The 6,686-nt window shown below is 38.6% G+C and overlaps 1 long non-coding RNA gene across 1 annotated transcript; it reads left to right on the forward strand.

Annotated features, from left to right (window-relative positions):
- The first annotated feature begins 1,308 nt into the window (after positions 1-1,308).
- On the forward strand, positions 1,309-3,883 carry LOC125485151. Its single transcript, XR_007263916.1, has 3 exons — positions 1,309-1,407; positions 1,490-1,666; positions 2,922-3,883. It is a non-coding gene; the product is annotated as an uncharacterized LOC125485151 (long non-coding RNA).
- The last annotated feature ends 2,803 nt before the right edge of the window (positions 3,884-6,686 follow it).

Below are 6,686 nucleotides of genomic sequence, written 5' to 3' on the forward strand. Positions count from 1 at the left end.
TACTATGGCATTTTTGAAGTTATCGCTAAATGAAGCGGAAGTTATTTCTGCGGCTTAATTAGTCCAACTGTTGCTGTGATGCGAGAAAGTAATTAAGCAGAACACCTCCTGTTCGGGATATCACACATTCTTCCTGCCAGCAACTCAATCCAAGTTCTGATCCAATGCAATGACATATCTGCGCTAACCCGTTCTGCTGTTGTATGCGGCTCTGGGATTGATTTTTTTTCTATTCAGCAGGGCTGGCGTTTTCCTTCTACACCGGATGCTCTTTTAGTCGGGCATCTTGTCAAAACAATAGACGGAAGGCAGAAGTTCAAACGGAAACACTGATGAAGACAGCTTTCGAACACTTCGAGAAACGTCAAATATTGAAAAAGTGCTGACGGCTGAAGGGCAACACTTCAGACTCTGCCAATTCTCCGGCGGGATTCCAAAGATTATCCGCCAGAAGTTTTCAACAGCATTCATATTTTCTCGTCACATTCCCTCTTCAGTCATTTAATAATATTGCAAGTCATTACCATTATATCGCAAAGCTTTCCATCACATAATTTGACTTAGCGCATTTAAAGCGCAAACCCGTTCAATTTCTGATAAATCTTTGAAATAAATAGTGGTATCTTCTCACTCCCACTGTGATTGGAGCTGAAAGGACTCCACACAATGAGAGGAAATCATGCTCAACAGTTGTCCGTTTGAATCTCTCCATTTATACATATTCATTTACTTCTACCCAATATTTCAAAACAAACTGCAAGAAAGAAGCGACAAGGTTCCAAACATGCGTCCCTCTCTTCCGAGAGGCTTAGCTTCAGCCGGCACACAATCGTGATTTTCAAACCTACCCTCCAATTTCCTAGCTTCTGTTATTTTAGATGACATATATGTTGTCATATGATACTGAAAACTTAATCTGAATCATAGATTATATTGCAACTAGAATGGCATAAAATTACACATCGAAATGTATCAACAATGTTTTATATTAAGATCATAATACGTTTCGTATTGTAAGTTCCGAGTTAAAATAATTATTAAATGCAATGTTATTGCAATTTATCATGGTTTCAAATGCAGATAATTTACTACTTGTTCATTCAGTAAAATAGAACATTTTATCAATTGTTGTTTTTAAGAGTAACACACCGATATTTATAGCTGGACCAAAATCAACATTCCATAGCTTTGAATATGTTCTCACTGAGATTTGTAATCGAGGGAGAGCGTAGATTTGATTGGCTGCTTCCTATGTTACAACAGTGGCCACACTTCAAAAAGTACCTCATTGCAAAACGTTTCGGGACAGCTTGATATTGTTAAAGGCACAAGCTGAATGCAAGTTGTATCTACCAGAGGATGGCGCATTCTTGTGAGTTCTTCGATGACGAGCCAACGGTGGAAAGTGTAGGTTGTTCATTGCCATTTTAAGAACATGTTTTATGCTTAGACCAGTTCCTCAACCAGCTAATGGTCTTCTTCTTTTAAGGGTCAAGAATGTTTCACGCAATTGGAATACACCATAATGATGTTAGCATTATAAATGACAACAGAGAAAAAAAAATGCGATCTGGCCCTATCATATCCAAGGCAGTAATTATTCTGCACAGGAGCCTCCTTCTTCATCTTTTCTCCTGTGCTAGAGCTTCCCAAGGTGTAAACACAGGTAAATCTACATGGTACTTTCCTCCTCGTTATATGTTAGTGGGTTTTCGGGGTTGAGAACGGATTTCTCATACCTCTAACAGTGTCTCTGGTCTTCAAGCTCCCTCAGCTATAACTGGGGCTCTTCCAATCACAAGTTACTTATCTCCCGCGCTTGCTGATGATAGGCTTCCTGGTAAGATACGACTGTGTCAATTAGCAACAAGGAACAAGAGAGGGAGAGAAAGGGAAAGGGTCAGTCTGTGGTTAAGAGTAACTTAATGAGCATAAGTATCGGCATGAGTGAGAGCGGTAGCTGAAATGTTGTCCCACTGGTGGTTTGGCCCACACGGTCTTCCGGATTAGGTTCATCACCCTGGTGGAGCCATGAGGTTGGGAAGAGGAAATGCTGACTGAGTGGAGGAAGGAATGTTGGGAAGCGCGGCTGCTAAGTGACTAAATGTGGGATGGGGATTAAAAGGATGGAATAATGAATGGCGGAGGTGTGTTGAGAAGTGAGGCTGTTGAGTGAGTGGGGTATAGGTGTTGCGTAAAGGCAATGCTGTGTGATTGAGTGAGTGGGTGTGGGCATTGGGAAGAGAAATTGCTGCCTGAGTTGGGGAAGCGATGTTGGAAATCAGGGCTCCTGACTGAAGTACTAGACAGGGAGTCGACTGAATAAGTAATTATGTGGGGCTTGGTGAGGTGAGAGGGTTAAATTGATGTACCTAATAACTAGCAAATGCTTTTGCAATGTGCTAATCACAATTACAAATTTCTTGACTGCCTCACATCTATGGCCAACAACACTGGCTTTTCTGTGTAGAAATGTTTTTGCTTCTGTCAAGCTTTCACTTAATCTCCTTTAAAATGCCACCTGTTTGTATTATCAACATTATACCATTGTATGTTGCTCTTTATCCATCATCTTAAGTTGCTGATAAATAATGAATTGTCATAGTTCAACACAGATTCCAACTAACCAAAACAAAACTGACACCTTCTTCAGGAATCTGCTTTCTCTCCACTCATGTTGCCAGATCTGCTGAGTTTTTCCAGCAATTTTTTTTTGTTACAGACTCCAACTTCTGTCCTCCTCAATATTGATTATTCCGTCAATTTGATATCTTTACCTCTTTAGAAATAATTTTTGATTCCAAACCATAAATTGATGTCGTAACGGATGCTTCATTATCAATATTTCTTTTGAGGATTTATGTTGTAGCATTGTGGGTAATGGTGCATTTGGATACCTGAACCTGTTTTCTTTTTAACAGGTTGAGGAAATGCCAGTGAGACAACCATTTTTTTTTCAAAACCACATAGTTTAAGCTAATTAATCAATTTACTGGAACTGACATGTCTTCGGGTGATGAGGCACAGTCTATGCTGCAGAAAAATTGGAGAAGTTGTGACTGTTTTTCTTGGAGAGGAGGAGATTTGATAGACGTTTTCAAAGTCATGAGGAGTCTGGACAAACTCGATAGGGAGAAACTGTTCACGCTCAACTTGATTGACGACCAGATGCCACACTTCTGGTGTTTCAAAGGAAGCATATACAAGATGAGAAAATCATCTCTCATATACTGAGTGATCCCATTTTGGAGTGCACTGTCTGAAATGTGGTTGAAGGGATTTAATTGAGGTATTCAAGAGAACATTGGTTAATTATTTAAATTGAAACAACATGCAGAATTACAGGGAAAAGGCCAGAAATTGGCGCAACATTAAAATGCTGAGAGAGCCAGTGCAAACATGATGGGTCAAATGAACTCCTTCTGCAAGGATAAGAATCTTCGACTCTATGAACTGCTGGATTCAGTTAAGGTATGGCCCACTGTGAGAGAGCAGCTTTATAGCTCATCCCCTACCATTCTGAGAAAACCCTTTTTTTGGAGAGTTGGGTGTGATAGCTAAAACATTGAACCTGCTCTTCTCCTGAAAATTCACTGAAAGAGTTATTCTTGATGAATCCTTGTGACCTCTCTTGAAAGGTCTGTGTTGGAAAATCGCATTCACAACCACCTGTGTTTAGTGACACCTGTCTCAGTGTAAGTAGACTGAAAACCAATTTGAACATTTCATCCTTATCCTGTTTCCCTTCAAGAACTAACAAGTATTGACCAATGCTGTTTTATCCCCACAGTTAATCTTGTCTTAGAAAGTCTTGTTGAAGATTTGAAGTTATTTTCAGTGTGTGTTTGTGTGGTAGGAGGGCCTCAACTCTTTCTGCTTTAATATTCCCAACTGTGCATTAATCATCTGTTGGTCTTTGCTTAGTAAGTACTATTTTCACAATAAATACAAACTTTATTGACCAAAGAAGACCTGTCGATGGATCTTGTTATTCTAAACCTATTAAAGATAAGGGATATAATTGGCTATTATCGATAAGTAGGTAAATCATTTAAAATAATGTTGTGATGAGTTGAGTCGTGGATTCAGTGACAGCATCCTCCTCCAGCCTTGGACAGCATAATATAAATTGTGAACAACAGTGATTTGGTTCCCTGGCACTCCAAATAGCCATTTTTCTCCTTACTCTCTGCTTTCTGAATTACAACCAGCTAACCATTCTGTTATTTGTTTCCTGACTACGATTATGTGGCAGTTTATCAAAGGCCTTTTGGAAATGTAGATACTTTACATCAATTTCGTTACCCTAAACTGCTTTTTGATAACTTTTCAACGATTTCAATGATCTTGATCAAGCAAGAGTTTCCTCTTTGAAGTCTCTACTGACAATGCATCATAATATTTTTTGTTTCTAGATATATTTATAATTTCCTGTTTAGAAGGTTTCAGTAGCTTTTTCTGTCCAATGTTAAGCTGTGAATTTTATACTTCTATACTTTTTAATTAAAGTAATTGAATCTGTGTCTCCTCCGGATTTGTCTGCAATGCAAATACATACTATTGAGATCAGGGGTTTTATTCTGAGTATGATTACGTTAATTTAAACAGTTTTATATAATTACTAAGCTCATCTTCCAATGTTATACCCAACTGGTTAATTTCCCTGTAAATACTAAAGCAAGTTAATTATTTAATATTTCTGCCTTTTTGGTCATGCTGCCTGTGATTTTTGTGCTATCCATTCTCTTACTAGTTCAATTTCATCAACAAATTATATTTACATAGCACGTTTAAACATAATGAACATCCCTCAGTATTTCACAGAATTATTTTTGTTTTGAAAATGCAGAATTCCAGGCCAATTTGGCCAGTTGACCAAAAGATTGGTCAAAGAATTGGGTTTAACCAAGTGTCTTCAAGGAGGCAGGCAAGGTAATGAAGTGCAGAGGTATGTGGAGTTTACTGTAGAGCTTAGGGCCTAGGTAGCTGAAGACATGGTCACCAATAGTGGAGCAATTATCATTAGGACTGCACAAGAGGCCAGAATGAGAAGAATGCAGACATCTCAGAGGGTTGTGGAGTTGGAGATTGCAGTAGTCGGGGCGATGAGGCTGTGGACTGATTTGAGAGCAAGGATTAGAATTTTAAGGTCAAATATTGAAGTTGAAGATGGGCTGGTAGTGTGCAAGAACAATGGGATTAAGGGTTTTTGAGTGTATAATTGACAGCAGGTTTAAAGGACAGAGAGACCATGACTGAAGAAAGAGAACCATTTACAATATTGGTTAATGTGGAGACCAGGTCAGGAAGTTGGGTAATCATCGGTTTAGTGGGAATAGGATTTGGGGAGCAGGAGAGGTTGGTCCAACGGATAAGACAAACTCAAAGAAGGCATTAGGACAGATAGAAGAAAAAAAAATAGAGAAATATACAAGTTCAGGGCAAGGCAGGAAGGCATATTAAAGGGAGTTTGTCCAAGTATTTTAATGAAATGATGGAAATGGCACAGGCACTTGGTTGGATTGTCTTGATCTAAGTGCCAAAGCAATGCATACAGTCCTTAAATATGTTATTGGAAAGGAGAAGAGATCACAAGTATGGTTTGATATGGGGGGTGGGGGGTAGTGTAAAGCCAAATCATGGGTTATCTCTGCATTCCAGGATGACCCTGGAATAGTAAGCAAGGGTCTGTTAATGTTTTAAGTGGTCCAATCAGATTTTCAAGGTAAATGGCTACCCTGACTGCTGTTTTATTACTAAATGTTTGTAGAATGTTTGACTATTTAATTTGGGTAACTTAATAACGCAGGCTTCATAACTGTTTTTTTAACTTTGCCTTCCATTCTTTCGTACTCTTCCTTGTCATTTTTCCACATCCATGAGCTTTGTGTTCACCTCTTCAGTTTTTCCCTTGTCTTTATTCAACCACGTCAGAAATCACACGACACCAGGTTATAGTCCAACAGATTTATTTGAAATCACAAGCTTTTTGAGTGCTGCTGATGGAGGAGCGCTGCTCTGAAAGCTTGTGATTTCAAATAAACCTTTTGGACTTTAACCAGATGTCGTGTGACTTCTGATTTTGTCCACTCAAGTCCAACACTGGCACCTCCACATCATTCAGCCATGGCATCTAATATAGTGCTTGCTTCTTTTTAGAGGAATTTTTTTTTTTCTGAACTCTGAACTATCTTTCTTTGTCTTTGGAGTGATCATCTCCTGGAACATGTGATCCAGGAAATACTATGTATCCTGCAGTTCACATTGGATACAGAAATTGCAGGCAAAGGGCCACATCTTCCATACAATTTCTGTCATCATGTCATGTCCTTGCCAGAAAAGAACTTAATTGTCTGTCTGTCTGATTTTCTGTAAAAGGCATTACTCCTTAACAAGTCCAACTTCAACAAAAAAAATCAAAGCTGCAAGTTAAACTCACTACCTCATACATACTGGGTACTGAGTCCAGATGTTTTTAATTATCTAATTGCATGGAACTGATTGCCCAGTTTCGACAGAACATTCATTAATACCTCCTACATGTCAACCTTGATTTCATGTTAAAAATATATTGACAATTATTTTTCTATTTTAATGTATGACCAGCTATTTTTAAGAATGTGTAAATGTTTAGTCAAGTACTTGTTGCACATGAATCACACCTCCTCCAGCAGCATTGATATTAT

The sequence above is a fragment of the Rhincodon typus genome, chromosome 16 (assembly GCF_021869965.1).
Source record: "Rhincodon typus isolate 14 chromosome 16, sRhiTyp1.1, whole genome shotgun sequence".
NCBI lineage: Eukaryota > Metazoa > Chordata > Chondrichthyes > Orectolobiformes > Rhincodontidae > Rhincodon > Rhincodon typus.